The sequence below is a fragment of the Amblyomma maculatum genome, chromosome 7 (genome assembly GCF_055883805.1).
Source record: "Amblyomma maculatum isolate TAMU_Amacu chromosome 7, ASM5588380v1, whole genome shotgun sequence".
Classification (NCBI taxonomy): domain Eukaryota; kingdom Metazoa; phylum Arthropoda; class Arachnida; order Ixodida; family Ixodidae; genus Amblyomma; species Amblyomma maculatum.
The window spans coordinates 6,117,900-6,134,679 of NC_139350.1; the positions used below are offsets into that span (position 1 = coordinate 6,117,900).

General features: G+C 43.5%; 1 protein-coding gene across 4 annotated transcripts in view; it reads left to right on the forward strand.

Moving 5' to 3' along the window:
- Window positions 1–16,780, forward strand: part of LOC146182647 (serum amyloid A protein-like) — a 123,638-nt gene that overhangs the window by 75,908 nt on the left and 30,950 nt on the right. The window contains exon 7 of one of the 4 annotated variants that reach the window (XR_014708624.1): window positions 5,866–8,182. The exons of 2 other annotated variants lie outside the window; for them this stretch is intronic. The gene's annotated coding sequence lies outside the window, so the exon portion shown is untranslated. Of the gene's footprint in view, window positions 1–5,865; window positions 8,183–16,780 lie in introns of those variants that run through there. One more of the 4 variants, XR_014708629.1, reaches the window with a different exon arrangement.

Consider the following 16,780-nt stretch of genomic DNA (forward strand, 5'->3'; position numbering starts at 1 on the left):
AGCATCGTGAATCTGTCCAAGATGATTGCTATACAGGGCGATAGGGAAGAGCTGCACCGCATGCACTGGGAGCTTCAATGAGCGATAGTCCGTGGCGTACCCATATTGCCGATTACTGTGAGGGTCCGTACTGCCTTCCCACTATAAATTCCTGAGTTCAAATTTTTTTTTTGTTGTTGTGCTGAACCCAAAATATATGTGAGAATGGGCGTGTTTTATGAGAATTCACGTTTTGTTTCTTCTACATAGGAGTGGTATATGGGTCCACAATCATTTACGCCAAAGGGTTCAAAGTCCATAGTTAGGTGATGGCGGGTCAGGCATGCTGAGAGAAGCGTGTCTCCTGGAAAAATAGATATTTTCACCAAACTTTGGCAAGTACTTTCCTTGATCTTTATTTCCAAAATTTTTCAATGAATCCGGCACCATTTGCAGCAATAATCGATTAAATTCGGCTTCGAAAATGGTTGCATGATCGGATCGGGTGTCCTTATGTTGGCCATTGAGTCAGTAATTGCGGCTTTTAGCAAGTGTTTGGTGTCATGTGTTTTTGTTTTTTTGTTGTTGTTGTTGACTTCTCCTACAAAGATGCCCCGCACATAATAGTTTAGCGGATTTAAATCTGGATAACTAAGAGGCCCCTAGTTAGGACTGACGTGGTAGTGAAGGTTATCAGTTAGCCAATCCTGAATGAAAGCAGGCAGTGTGGATCGGAGCCAAATCGCCTGAAAGCCTTTCGATATTGTGTCTATCCAGGGCTTAATTTACTATGGTGTCAAAGTAACTCTATGTACGCGGCAGTATTAACGCGGAGTCCTGCAAAAAGTGAAATATGACGTGACTCTCGTTGCTGACAACGGCTGACATCATCACAAATGACGGGGATTTTGTGTGCAATGTCGTAGGTATCTCATCAGTGCAAAGCCACCTTTTGGCCTCTGTCAAAATTCTTTTCATTTGAGCAAGCAAGAAAGAAAAGCGTTCGAGGCTCCTCAGGCTTCTCGGCGTGCTTAACAAGCGCTTGGACCGGCAAACCAGACTATTCTTCCTGGTTTTACCGGATATAATCGAGTTGCCCAATCCTCATGACGTATAGGCCCTATTCTCATTGCATAGGAACTGTACCTCAAGCCCTCGTGCAATGCAAACCCGACAGTCTACTCTGCGACTTGGAGCTCATTTGCAGTGGCCCTCATTGACTTTCCTGAGTCGTCACTCACGACAACATGCAGCCGCTGGAGGAAATCAGGTGTTCTGGTGCCATCTAACCACTGTCTGTGATTTTTTTTTTTTTTTCTCCACTGATGCTACATCAATGCTTGAGCACATCAGTCCATTGTGCACCTTATAACTGAAAGACTTCACTGCGTTCAAAAAGGTGGCAATTTCCATATCGCTGTGGTGTACGGCCAGGGTGCCGAGGATTACATATAGTTTAATTTCCTGCGTCCCCCTGTACAATTCCAGCTGGAAACAAACTGCGCAGTATGTATGATAAGGCGTCAATAAACAAGAAGCTGCGCGCCTGCCGTTCTCTATGAAGAACAATGTTCTCAACTGCATCCCGCACCGGATATTCTAGTACACTGTGGTGAAGCATCGCTGGCATTAGTGGTCTCCCTGCTGCGCAGGCCTGTCGGCCGTTGCCGGGGCTGACCAGAGTCGGCTGAGCAAAGAGCAGGCAGCTAGCGCGCACCTCGAATACGCTCCTCTGGTTGTTGTTGGCCTTTGTAGACAATGCCACTTATGCATTTCCACTTTTACTCCTTCTACTCATTCTCTCCATCCGTGGTAAATTGCTATGGAAACCATCGCACTACGCACTGCCCTCTGTTTAGTAACTGAGAGGGGTCACAGTGAGGGATGGCGCACCCACATGAGGCGTCTCTGAAGCAAAGTCGCTGCATACACATAGCTGGACAAATCTCTCAAGTTCACACGGTAGCCTACGGAAGCCTAAAGAAAATGAACGCAGTTTTGAGGGCACACTCTTCACAGTGACTCATGTACCAGCATGTCGGGAACATGTCAGGAGCTGCGCGATAACTTTTTTTCTAACAGTTGCTAACAGTACACAAGAAACAAACGCATGACCAATCTGTACACTACCCGAAAAAGAATGGCACTTTGGTGTGAATGAATGCCTTGAACTCTAGGGATCGAGAATTAAAATGATAGGAGTCAAAGAAAAACCAGTCACATCAATTGCAGCTATTACCCGTAAGTAAACAGTGTCATAGGTGCGGTCTGACTAACCTAGATATACTCCGCGACAGACTGAAATACGTAGCTACATTGTTTTTTTTCTTCATTTTCCTTTGATAAGCCATAGAGTGCTCATGGAAGTTACTGTATCGTCTCTTGTAAGGAAATCGCCTCCAGCGCCCTTTCCATTTATGTAGAGTGCACCGCTGGTTACTTCATTTTCTCCTCTTGGTGTGTTCTGCGTTCCTGCGCCTGGTAAGGGTCACACTGACGCAAATCATGCACAGAGGTGGGCCTTGGCTAAGCTAAAGAGATTCGTTTGCTTGCAATAATTGCATTTTTATATAGTTTTGGTTTCTCTATTTTTTGTTGACGGCTGGTGGGTTTCACGTTTCTTCTAGCTATACATGCTCTCTGCAGGTTGCGTTGCCGAAATATATCTCTGCACCTGCGATACCATGTCGTTTTGTCTGCTGTTGCTTTCTGGAACGCTCCTTCCGATTTTCTTTCAATCTTTTGTGCCTCATTTATGAAGTCGTCTTCTGTGCATAGGTTCGGCGTATACACAGACGAGCAGGTTACAACCATCTCGGTCATATCTGCTCCTGTGCCCAGTAAGGATGTCAGCTCCTGTGACATCGTGGCAAGCTCCCAGCATGGCACCCGCACGAACGCTTCGGTCTCTTATGCTCTTATAGAGCGCAACCCTAACATATAGTATGCTCAGGCTGCCCAAAAATAATAAAACATAATATGCCTCTGCCTGTACCACTAAATATAACGGGCTAACAGTATGAGTACCTTCACCGCCAGGCTGCCGCAGTGGTTAGGGCGCTCGACTACTGTGCCCGTGCAGGAGTGCAGGATCGAATCCCATCTGTGGCTGCCGCTTTTCAATGGAGGCAAAAAGCTAGGCGCCCGTGTGCTTTGCGATGTCGCTGCACCTTAAAGTACCCCAGGTGGTGCAAATTTCTGGAGCTCTCCACTACGGCGTCTCTCATAACCTGAGTCGCTTTGTAATGTTAAACCCCGTTATCCCAACTAAACCAAATCAGTAGGTTTGATTAGATCCAACCTATTGAGGCAGCAATCTTCCTCCTTTACATGAAAATACATCGTCTCGTGGCAGTGATTTGTTAAACGATTAGGAGAACAACCTTTTATGCGCTGTTGTCGTGGTGTGATATATGGCCATGGCGTGACGCCTTTTTCCGGCGTTGCCGTCAAACCACTCACATGCTTTATTTCCAAAGGAGTACCTCCGTGTGAATATGTATGGAACTTTTTCTGCGTACCCTTCACAGGAAACCTTTAATGGTCCTTGGTATTGTTTAAGCTTTTCCTGAGCAGCTTCACAACAAGCCTCTTTTTTGCACATTTGCACCATTCTTTGCTTAGCCAGTTTGGCTTCGAGCCATGCCTGGAGCTCTGGACCTTGACATGTCTGACCTCCTCTCGAGTTCCAGAGATTCCATGCCGTAAAAAACTAATGTGAGCTTGCATGTACATACCTTCAACGGCATTCTCCTTCGAGGATATCAAGGTGGCCCAGTAGCTGTTAATTCCACCGTCGGCACCGCTCATGGACTGCTAGGATTTAATAGGCGTTCAAAATTGCTGTCTGCAGGCTCGCCAGGTTGTGCTGGTATAGCTGGGCCCCAGAATCCTTTAGGTGCTCGGATTTCAGGCAAGAATTGGTGCCACTCGCCTTTGATTGCATGGCTCTCCAATATGGTATACGAAGATGGAGCTTGAGGCAGTGGCTGCGATGTACCTAAGGTGTACCGGGTAGTGGAGGTCCGCTGCGGTGCGGATGCTGTCGACCGGTTCTGGGACAGGCAACATAATGCGATATAGCGCATCTGGTGTATACTTTTGGTTGATAATTCTTAATTTAGCTATTAGAACATTTTGGCCGGCCTTAGGTCCACATACAGGGGTAGTCAAAAGCCCCTAGGCCACAGGTTCTGCTTCTGGTCGGTACATTCTGGCACAAGGTATCCTATTAAAGCTACCAATTAACTCATAGGTTAGAATGATGCTTGTTTATTTCTCCACAGATATTTTGAGATCTTGGGGCATCGTAGCTGCCAGTCTATACTGCTCAGAAGCAGACCCTGTGGCCTGGGAACCTTTGACTACCCCTGTACAGGTGCCGCAAAAGTAATACGGAGCACGCGAGCGGTGGCCGAAATGGAAAAAAACTACATGCCAGCGCACTCTATCCTCAGATACGCGGCAAATAGTAAGGGGGCGTTGGCACATCTGGCTGACCCATCTCGATAACTTGATGCTCGCGTTATCGCCTCAACGAGCGAAGCTGCGCTGCTACCATCCTTGCCCGTCAGGGGTGCTTTCAATACCTCGTGGTTTGTTGATCGTCTGGGCCATGCAGAAATGTTTGCCATCGGCACCGTGTGCTTTATGCTTCATCGGGAACTACATTATCTTTGTCTGCGTAACAGCCGAAGTTTGCTCTTCACTTGGCGGCGAGTTTGTGCGCTGACAAGTATAAACGCTCGTGCAACAGTTTGGCAACGCATGAAAAACAAAACACAATAGCATGCATGTGCTATCTTTGACAAAAAGAAATGCTCAACGACATAGCAAGTGGGCTAATAATTCAAGACCAATTTTGTCAACACAAATTCACTTTCTTACACTCGACAAAAAAAGGTGAAACATATAAAGGTACAAATTGGTGTCAGAAAGGAAACAGTGCTATTCTTTTTTCATGTGCTTGCTTGAACCAAGGAAAAGTTGACTACACTTGCTAAAGTGATGGACGAGCATTTGTATTCTATAACTCTTGCACAAACTCGCAGAACACATCATGAGCTAGTTCGTTGTTCATCACAATATAAACAGCGCAAACTTCACAGTGGACGCAGAAAGGGAAAATGATCAGGTGACGACGATCAGTTGTTGGATCAGAGCCTGTGTCTCGTCTTCCGTCTTGCGTCCTAAGTTTGCTCTATTTTCATAGTCACAAACTCGCCACGAAGCGATGAGCGAAGCACGGTGATCACGCAGGCTGAAAATGGTGGCATTCCTGAAAAGCAAAAAGCACAAGCTGCCGAACACCAACTTTCTACATGGCACGAACAAGACAAACCCTTTCATGATGTATTGAAAGTGCCCCTGGCGAGCACTGAGGAGCTTCACTCTTGGCGGTGATAACGCGAGCATCAAGTTATTGAGATGTGTCAGCCGGATGTGCCTGTGTACATTTATCTGCATTTTTCCTTTTCATGTTATCTTAAATATTTTCGTCAACTGGTATATTATATTTTCACATTTCAGGCATTTTTTTTTCAGTGTATGTAATATACAGCTTTCTCCCACCCGATTTGGATGGAATTTTATTCTATAATTTCATAGTAATGGACGTCCTCTCAAGCTATCAAGAAATTCATGCGTGATGTTCTGTGCGTCTTTGTGCCTCCATTTGTTTTGTATGCGCGACACTTTTTAATGCTTTTTTTTTTCTCATTTCATTGCTGACTTTGGTAATCGCTTTACGGATTTTTTTTTTTTTTTTTTTTTTTTTCAAGGTAGTGTGCTCACTGCTTAGTGTATTCAATTTAAAGTTATATTTTTTGTGTATTGGCTAATCCTTAATGCACAATTTTTGTGTTTCGTTTCTCTCTTCTTTTGCAGTTTCTGGCTACCCACGGACGTTTTCTTCTGTGCCTCCTTCTTTCCTTGACCTCTTTATCTTTTTGTGCTTCTCTTCTCTCGTATTTTGTTTGTTTCTTTTGTCCTTTTTGCATTTCTTAGAACTACTTGTTGCAAATAGGTAGTTGTGTTCCTTGTTTGCTTTTATATCTGCGAGGTATTGTACATATATTTTTTTTACATCCACGTTTTTTCCTCTAAATTATGTATTTCTTTTTTTTTTTTTTTTCCGTTTAGCTCCTTTTCTTATATCTTAAACTGGATTAAGCCTGGCAAAGATTTTCTGGTCCGGTCTCCCTCTCTCGTTCTTTTACATTTTTTTTTTTTTTTGCCATATTCTGAGAGGATTATAAAAAAAAAAAAAAGGTTTACACTCGCTTTTTGCCGCGCATCTGCTGCTAGAGCGCGTTGGCATGCAGTCTTTTTTTCATTTCGGCCACCGCTCGCATGCTCCGTATTACTTTTCGGGCACCTGTACATGCCATTTTCATGCCGTATTAATGCTAAGGACCCGTACTGCAGAAAATCTATCATCAGCATTCTGGGCGAAAACGCTCCGGGATTCTGTGACACCTTTTAATTCTGAGGCAGCTATGTAATATCATATAGCACCTATTTTGCACATGTTGATAACAATAGCCTAAGTTTTCAATGAGTAACCAAGGATTGATTTTAATATTTTTCCTGTGAAAGCAGCGAGGAGTTAAACTTGCGGGTAGAAAACCTATGGACTGCGTTTTTGGTCACTTTGTGCACTTCGTGTGCAATGTGCACTTTGGTCACATTGCACATTGGAAACTCGTACAACAGCATGTAACAATGTTCTCCTAAACAAACTAGCAGAAATTCTGCAGCCTTTTCATCTACTACAGAACCTTTGCTTCTGGCATCTGCTTGCACTCTAGAGAGAGGCCTCAAAAATTGGCTTCATCAACATTACTACTGCTTAGAATTTTGTTCAATATGCCTCTTCAGTGACGTGAAGAATGTTTCACTGTCATTTGTCACTGCTGTTAAATGGATTCAAGAGCTATCTCTAGAAATCTACTACACAGCATACATTGTACTCAATATGAAACGAAGAGCTATCCTTGATTGCCAATGTAATACATTCTTTCTACAGGTTGGTAATGTATTGAGCCTACATAGGTAGAGTCAGTATAAATGATGTGTGTGCCATATGCAATGCTCAAATAGTTCTGTAGTCTCTTATGAGATGCTTTGTATTGAAAGGGGGTGCATGCTTTTGGGATCATGATGAGAATAAGCAGCACTTTGAGGCCATTGTATATGAGGTGGGTAACTACAGTGTGCGTTACAAGTACACATACGCACTGCTTCCTGTACTTTGTCCTGTCGCCACATTGCTTAAATTCTAAAGGGCTTAATCCAAGTGCACCGTAGGGATAGCTTGTGGAAAAAGAAAAGAGGAAACTGCATGAAGAAACAAGGAGAACAAGAATTGCTACCTAGTACAATTGCATTTATTTTTTCCTACTGTCCGTGTCCTTCAGCAGTGTTTTTGCAAGCTCCACAAGACCCATTTTAATATGTTGTGCAGAAGTTTTAAGAGCAGGTTAAGCCGACATATTTTCCACTCAACAAATTTTTGTTCCATGAAACACAGTGTTGTAATTTATCTTGTACACTTTCCAGAGAGAAATGTCCTTCTTGAGGCCCACAGTTTAAAAACACACAGCCTGGCTGTTTGTGTCATTACCATAACTAAAAAAGAAATAAGTTCACATATACAGCTATGCCTCGTTAACATGGACCCTGTTGATATGAACATGCACGACTCATATTACGAAAAGATTTTCTGCAGATGGAACTTGCAGTGCCTTTACACTTCATTAACATAGAAGTTTGCTGTTTCGACAATAAACAAGAGCCTATTGGTGCCTTGTGACCCATGTATTTTTCATTAATAAGCGCATAAATGCTTGCAAACAAAACTGCCACCGTGGTAGCTAGGTTTATATTATAGTGTGCGAGGGCTTTTAAGGCTGTTTGTATTTGAGTAGGAAAGTGAAACAGACCGAATTACATGGCTGTTACTCTGTGAAACTGCCATCATACCGTTCACTCCACTGTGCACAATATTTTTGTGAACCCATAAACTGTGAGGCACAATGAGTCCTTCAGCTCCCGCTCTCTGGTTCCCAAATCACTTTTTATTATGTTAAAATAGTTAGCAGTAAGTCACCACTGCAAGGCTTGGCAGCTCATTTGCTAGTCATTGCACAAAATGAATTAAGCAGGGGTGGAAGCAGGCTCGAGCATTTTGGAGCAGCTTTGGGAGCAGTAGTAAAGCCGTTTTGAAACAGCTTTGGAGCAACGAAACGAGTTGTGGAGCATTTGAATTATGTTCTGGAACACGTTTCTAAGGTCAAACGCCTTTGATCATTGCAATTTTATTTTTCGGAAATGCAACATTCCAAATCTAATTCCTTTTTATGCAAGTTCAATGCCTTTGCAACTTCGCACTCATTTCTGACATGACAAACGGTCAAAGCATGTAAAGGTATATGATATAACACAGACCGACCTTAGCAAAAACTTGGAACAGACTAGAAACAAACGTAATGCTTACTGGTGCGCTTCATAACTGAACATGTAGTCTAACCTAATGCTTTCACCTATTTTGACTTGAAAGATTCAAATGTCCAGCCTACCACTTCGATGCGCTTTTGCAGCGATACAAATTTAGAGTTCAGATTAATGGGCATGACATTTCCGCTCCTTATCTTGTGGATATCTACTTTATTTTATTTATTTAGAATACACCTCAAAGCCCCCAGATATATGGGCTATTACATGATCCTTTTGGATCCTATGCCTGGGCTAATAAATTCCTGAGCACATGGATATTTTATCTGCCAAAAAGATGCCTTCAGACCACAATAATGCGCCTTGACAAGCTTGGTGCTAGTGCCGCTCCCGTGCTTTTTGCCTACTGTAGGATCGCAGACGACTACAGCACAACCTCGATCGTCTTGTCCATTTGTAAATACAGGGATGGAAGCGCTGCTCCAATTGCTCCATTCTGCTCCAAACTGCTTTTCCTGCTCCATCCTGCTCCAAAACGCAATATTGCTCTAAAGCTGCTCAAAACTGGCTGCCTCGATGTTCTGACATCAAATTTAGCAGAACACTGGAACAATGTTACAGCACTGGGGGCAAAGATGTAACTCATCTTGCACTGGGCTTAATACAAATAATATTTTGTGAGAGGAGAAACATGGAGCATAGTAAATATTTGTTTGCAAGTAAATTTAGTATATTGATTGAAGAGAATTAATTGCAAAAAAGTGCACTGTGCATGTGACATAGCACGTCCTCCCAGCCTTTTGAATCGCCGGGGGAGAGACAGAAGTGAGAGCAGCGAATGAAGCAGTCACCATGGGCTACTTTGAGCCGTTAGGAAACTGATTCAATACAAAGAGCTACTAGAGTTTTTTTAATGGTTGAAATGCGAAAGCAAGCACGTACTTCACCATCGAGCCTCTGTTAGGAACGAGCCTGTCAAGCCGTCCAACATAAGCATACTTGAAACATAAAAAGGTGATGCACAAAGGTGCCAGTCAGAAGAAATGTTCTCAAGTGTTTTGAAAAGCTATACAGGGCCTATCACAAACGTGTTTAAATTAAGGAAGCGTCAGCGTCGCTCAGTTGAAAACGTGAGGAGCCACTGGCAGAGAGCTATGAAGCAAAAGAACGCCGTCTATCCTCTGTGAAGGCACTACTGACCCGTGCCCATGAATTTATTAGCTCAGACATGAGATCATAAAGAATGTGCACAAGGTAGAGAGTAGAAATTTGCTGCTCATTGATGCCACAATAATGGTGGTGCTTGCAGCTTGAGCGCATCAAAGTAGTGGACACTACGCTTGAAACTGTCAAGTAAAAAAAGTGAAAAACTTTTAGTCAGATTCATTGTTCTGGTATGAAATGTAGAAGCAAGCATTCCGTTTGCTGCTAGTTGTGTTCCGCGTTAAATAGAAGGGAATCGGACTGGATATTTTTGCATGACTAGAATAGAAAATTTTTTAAGAGTTTCACCCTAGGAACATGCTCCAAACTTTATTTACTGCTCCAAAATTGCTCCAAAATGGCTTTATTACTGCTCCCTGAGCTGCTCCAAAATGCTTGAGCCTGCTTCCACCCCTGTAAATATGGCGGAGGTCTACAGGAGTGGACGCAGGCTCGGGAATTTCGGAACAGCTTTGGGATATAGATAGATGGCATTGAAGGATAGCCTGTCCATCTTACAGCTTTTTTACTTCACTGCCTCCTGCCAATAGTCCATTCTTTGCTTGAGCAATGCTAGTGCCCATTTTTAATATTTTGGCGACAGAGCCCGTATGCCTTTCCAACTATTGAGAAGCTCCCTAGTGATTGACAGCTTTGGCATACCAACCCATAACCCATAGGCCTGGCAAGCTTTTCACTGACAAAGAGGCTCGATGGTGAAGTACCTGCTTGTTTTCACAGCAGAAGCATTAAAATAACTCATGCAGTTTTTGAATTCGAACAAGTGTTCTTCCTAACGATTCACAGAAGTTTGTGCTACCTGCCTTGCTTGCTGATCTCTCTTCTCTCCACTTGCGATTCAAAAGACAGAGGAGGTGCTACATCACATGCACAATGCATTTTGTTTTTGCAATTATCTCCAATCGCTGGTGGCTCATACTAAATTTACTTGCAAACAAATATTTATTATGCTCCATGCTTCTTTCCCTTACAAAAATTTCATTTGTATTAAGCCAGGTGCAAGATGTTTTATATCTCTGCTACTGGTGCAATGACATTGTTTCCATGTTCAGCTAAACTTGCATCAAAACAGCCAGTTTGGAGCAGTTTTGGAGCAGTATTGCATTTTGGAGTAGAATGCAGCAGGGAAAGCAGTTTGGAGCAGAATGGAGCAATTGAAGCAGCACTTCTACCCCTGATGAAGCTGCCTGCTTAGATTGCAACCATTCTGTTATAACCTTATCCTGCAATGCTAAGGTAACAGTCTGCATAGGTGCAATGCAAAGCAGTGAATCTGTGAATGCAAACAGCAAATCCAATCCAAGCAGAAAAGGAATGAATTCAGGTTATGTTACATGTGACCTCAGTATCAACAAGTCAGATGTTACATCCATGCCTCTGAGCTTTCAGAATGAATCGACATCAGCATTATAGAATGAATAGCCATGTGATAATGCTTAACACGATAAAAAAATAAGGTAATTAATCTTTGCAAATGTGGTATGAGACCATGTACAGTGGTGGCCATACAACAGATGTGAACTGATATGTGCACCAGAAAACCCAGTTGATCACTGTGCAAAGTGCGAACAAATTTAGGCGAGCAGCAAATGCAACAAGGACTAAAGAAATCTAATGCATCCTACATTGTCGAAAAACGTAAGGTTTGCGCATGCCCACCATCGATATCACTCAGCAGGCAAGTAATCATGGGCGTAACAGCAAAATGAAAGCAACAAATAGGCACTACATGTGCATCGACGACATCTGATTTTGATGGCATTGGAAATATCTCAATTGGTGCACCTTAGCAAAGAAATGCAGCTGAATAGCTACTCAATACCGATAAAACTGAGTTGGCGTGTAGTCTGGTGAGAGTAGAGCTGTCAAAGCAACAAGTACTGGGATGTAATGTGTGCAATTCCGTAACAGTATCATGTCAGTATAAAGCCTACATCACATCATATGTCTAAGCAGTTGTCCAATGAACTTAACTCATCCATGTTATGCAGGAAGAAAGCAGATTGTAATCACAATAATTTCCCAGATTTATTTTCTTTCTTTTTAACCAAATATGTTTTTATGCTCAACATGTCTTAGGTACACCAAAGGGTCCATATCATGAGGCATATTTGCATATGGTGTGCCTTTTTCGTAAGCAGAACCTCCCGCCATACTGTACTTTTTTTACTTTGGCATCACCTCAGATTATTATCTTTTTTGAAAAAAGACCCAATGTGGTGATAAAGGGTTTAGCCCATCACACAGAGAAGTTGTGTTCAGTCGACCGATTCATCGCACAGATACTTATTGCAGACATAGGTCACATAGCTAGCAGGAAATAAAAATAAACAAACAGAAAGGTATTCTGGAAGTGACAGCTGCCTGAAAGCACAGATATTTTCACAGTTTACACAGTACCGTCGAGCACCCATATCAGCCAGGGACTCCGGAACTTATTTTCTAATGGGGGGGGGGGGGGGGGGGGGGGGCAAATTTTGTCAGGTTCTAATTGTTTTTTTTTTTTTCAGGTAATCTTGATTTTATTTTTACTTTGGTTTTGTTTTGTTATTTTATTTTATTATTTTATCTTAATTTTTAAAATAAATTTAGCCTCAAATTTACACTTTGTAAGTTTAGTTTTACGTAATTTGAAAGCATGTTTTACCCCTAACGAAGAATGAGGCCATGAATTGTTCGCAAATACGGCCTTCTAAAACGCTATCGCACATCATACTTTCAAAATACCCATTACTATACTCACTCAAAATTACCAACATGACTCAAGTTCAAGCAATCGAAAAGCTGGTTTACGAAAAATGCAAAACTTCAGGGAGCCAACAAAAGGTTGTTTAATGGTCCCAACAACTTGCCTTCAGATTCTTTTGCAAGAAGAAATTGTTATGTTTGCTGGTGCCCTATTCTTGCAATCTCAATTTTCACACTCCACTGAACATGCAAGGGCAAAAGGCAATGACCTTGTTTTGAAGAACTGCTTATATCATCGCTTAGCAAGCCCAGGTAGACAAGAATGTTCTGTCCAGAAACGTCATCCGAGAAAAAGGTTTTATATTTTTATTTTAGATGTTTCAGTCATTTTGTCGCAGTCACGAGTGCGCCAAACAATCTTCTTCCCAAGATTCTTGATTCGCTGCTAACAACTAAGTGGCAGCTTACAGTGGAAGGGGCGCCGCCCCCTCAGAATAAAAGTTGGGGGTGGGCGACTGCCACCCCCCCCCCCCCCCCCCCCCCCCCCCCCCACCCCCCGGTACCGGAGTCCCTGATATCAGCACAAAGCGTGCGCGCAGAATAGTGGCAAGTAGCCCGAAAGCCGTGCAGCTAAGGTCGTTTTGTGTACAATGTCGTTGGAACGGGTGCCAGACTAGCTGTCGCCAAGTTAATTTAAGCATTAGGAAATCACAGTGTGTGACGACCTTTGGAAACATGGACAGTTCTCTTCTTTGCTAGGAGGCAGTCGCTCAAATCGCAAACCCTTTGCAACACATGCACTTTTCGATGCGCTGAGGAGCCGATTCGTGCGCATGAAAATCGCCGTGAACTACTGTAACTGGCCGTCGGCCGTGAAGATCCTCGCGGCTATTATTAACTTTCCTGCGAGACGACGGATGCGGGTGAGCGCTCCCTCCGGACCAGCCGTCTCGGTGCGCCTGCATACGTGCAGAGCGACAGGGGCTTTATGCGGAGCGTGTCTAAAAAGCAACCGTAGAGGTGTTCGCCCTAAAAAGCGGCGTCATGATCGCGGCTTACAGCGTACTTTCGTTGGTGATCGAATGGGTGAAAAGATATACAACTCTCGCAAAAAAAGTTACGAGAGCACCGCACAATCTGCAGTGGAGAAATGCCTGAGCGTTGCTGCTGCACACGGTACATCGCACGCCCCTCGTCCAACATAACCGGCGTCAGCAAAGTTCACCTTACAGGAAAGGAAAGGCGCCAGTATATCTGTCACTCACGGAATCCCACTGACACATCTCGTGGACAAATCTCGTCGACGCGAGGTTCTCACCATTCAGCCCAGAAAGGCTTTCGCCTTGATAATTGGTTCACAGGAAGGGAAAGCGCAGTATCTGTCACACTTGCTTCTGTGAGCACCTGAAGTTTTTTTTTAGGGTGCCATCGGATCCACACGCCGGCGACCGGATTTTCGCGTAATGGGGCTAGTAAGCTTTTCCTTTTAAAAAAAAAAAAAAAATCTCAAGTTTTTATTGCGCAGTGAACCCTCCTCGCAGACTGACGTCAATATTGCTTTAAAAAAAGGCTGTGGCTAAAGGTACGTCGGGACGGACCCGATCAATGGTCTTAAAGGTACGTCCGACGGACCCGGTGCGTTTTTTCTTCGGGATACGACGGACGGATCCGGGAAATATTTTTCAGAGGTACGGCGGACGGACCCGATCGGTAGGGTTCTTCCGACGGACCCAACGCATTTTTCTCCGATATGGGCCTTGGGATCCGTCGGGAAAGCCGGACTCAGATGTGGTTGTGAAGCAACAACATGGTAGCCATATGTAGCCAAATCGAAGTTGGTATGAGGTGTACTACGTGCGAGGTGCAAGAACATACTGCATGCGTGAAATGTGAAATTACAAAGAATAGTACAGTGGCAAGAATAGTGCCTAGAATGGGTGATATACTACGTGATGGCATGATGACAGGTTTACGTGAGTTGGACCGCGGCAGGGTGGCAAGCACGACCAGAGCGCAAGCGCATGTAATCGCGGTGTTGACGGCCAGCCCGCGGCCCGCACGCCCCGCTCATTTGGTCCTCGTTATCATGTGGATTAGACGTCTACGACGGTCGTTATGTAGTTATGTAGTTTTGATTCTTCAAAGTTTCGTCACTTCTATCTGTGATGAGATGCGTCACGTAACGCATCGCTTTCTGCTCGCATTGAGGTTTGGTGCCGCAAGTTCTACGTAGTACATATACAAGCGGCGCTGAAAAAGCTGGGTGCCGCTGGCGTGTCTCTAGCCCAAGCATCGCGTCATTCGTGTTTGTTGGAGGTGTGGTTTGTGCTTACCGTGAGATGCTGTGATGTACGGATTACGTCCTACTAGAGTGCTGTGTGAGACTACGAAGAGTGCGCCGATGTCCAGACGGACATCAGTGTGTCCGTTTATGATCGGCGATGTTGCACGTGCATGTCAGTGTTTATTAGGTGCAGTGGTAATTTATTTACACGCGCTGTGCAACAATCAGACGAAAAGAAGTCATCGACAATTTGTTAGCCTGCACTATAGAGCTCAAAACTCGGAAAATGGGAATGCAAATGATGCAGTTTTCGCATGTTGGAGTGGACCGAAAAATAAGTGCCCAGCCCACACCGTCGGGATGCACATTACTAAAGGTGAAATGGTTCAGGTTTCTTTAAAATAGCTGCCTGGCACAGCACCTTCCTAAATGTTCAGGCTTTGTACTATTGTTGAAGGCCACTTTATCATTAATAAAGGAACGAATATGCTTTGTGTGTTAATGACAGTGCTTTTTTCAACATATGTTCATTTTTTTTTTCGTTTTTCCTTAGTTTTTTTTTTTTTTGTTTTTCATGCTAGACAAATACAAATAGTACACTTTTAAACTTGTCAGTCCAAAGCTGAACATGAATATCTGCCATGCATGTGACAGCTTTAATGCTAGAAAGGTTGACGTGTATAGCATGTACGTAGACGCTGCGACATCTTAGTGGCACGTTCGGCCACTTGCCCCAAGGTCGTGATGTTTAATGCCAGTGATGGCAGTCGCACTGTGGTGCAGGTGAAATGCAAATGCTTCTGTTTCCTGCAAGATGTCAACGCAAAGTACAAAGCCCGGGCAGTCAAATTAGTCTGGAGCTCTCCACTACGGTATTTTTCATAGCTACATATGTCACTTTAGGATGTGAAACCCTACATGCCACAGGTAGGCTGCATTGTTTTTTAGATTTTGTAACCTCTCATCTATGTTTTGCAACATTTGGCTAATTTTAGTTCTCAAACAGTTGTTAAAGATGAAACCGAAGCAGTTCTTGGCATGGTTTCCTGCTTGGATTAATTTGCTAATTGCAGTTCTTTGAAACTTGCATCAATGCTGGACAGTTCAAATAGCAGGCAGTTGAATTACAGAAATGATGTGGATCGTGCATTTCAGTTCTGACAAATGGAAAGTAACGGTCCCCTCCTTGCATGCATAGGTGCCCTTAGACAAATACATACTCGGGTGTGTGATTGTGACGCATATCAAGGGTCAACAGAAGGCCATGTGGAGCCAGGGTGATATTCTTCATGAAGGCTAAAATAAAATTGTACAACAGCTGCTGTACCATGCAGAAAAAAATGAATCATTTAGTGTATGATTAACTGACCATGAATAGCATCTTACTCAGAGTACGATGTGATATATATCTGGTTTAGCATCCCAAAATAACTACGGCTATGAGGAACACAATAGTTGAGGGCTCCGGTATAATTTCGACCACCTGGGGTTCTTTTACATGCACTGACACCGCACGGTGCATGACGGCCTATTGTTTCGCCTCTATTGAAATGCCCCTGCTGTGGCTGGAACCAAATCTGCATCTTTCGGTTCAGCAGCCAAGCACTCTACTGAGCCAGCACAACGGGGCCAAGTATCGAAATGCATGCCATTACATTTCCTTCTAGCCTGTGGTTTTCTTCACAGAACTAATGTATACAAGGAAAAGTAAATAGCAAGAAAACACTAGTTTTATTGCACATTATATTCACATTTCAGCAAACATTCTCTAGGAAAAAATTTCTCATAACATTTGCATGGAAACCATGAACATCTTACAAAAACAAAACAATGCACTTACTCCACTCCAATTAATAATGGGCAAGGTTGCATCTATGCTACTACACTGCACTTATCACAAAACCACAAGCCCCATCTGCTTTGGCCAATCACTTGATGAAATTAACGGAGACGTCGTACACCACAGACTGGTCGTCTCGCAACATACCTCTGCATATGTTGCATTTCAATTTCATGCCTTTCCACTTGGCTTCAACTGTTGCCAGCATTACTAGTCTCCCATCTTTTCTGAAATTCCTTTTTACGCTGTTGGGATCATCATCCTTGTTAACGATGGTCTCTGGAATTTTCGATGCTATCATTTTCACATCT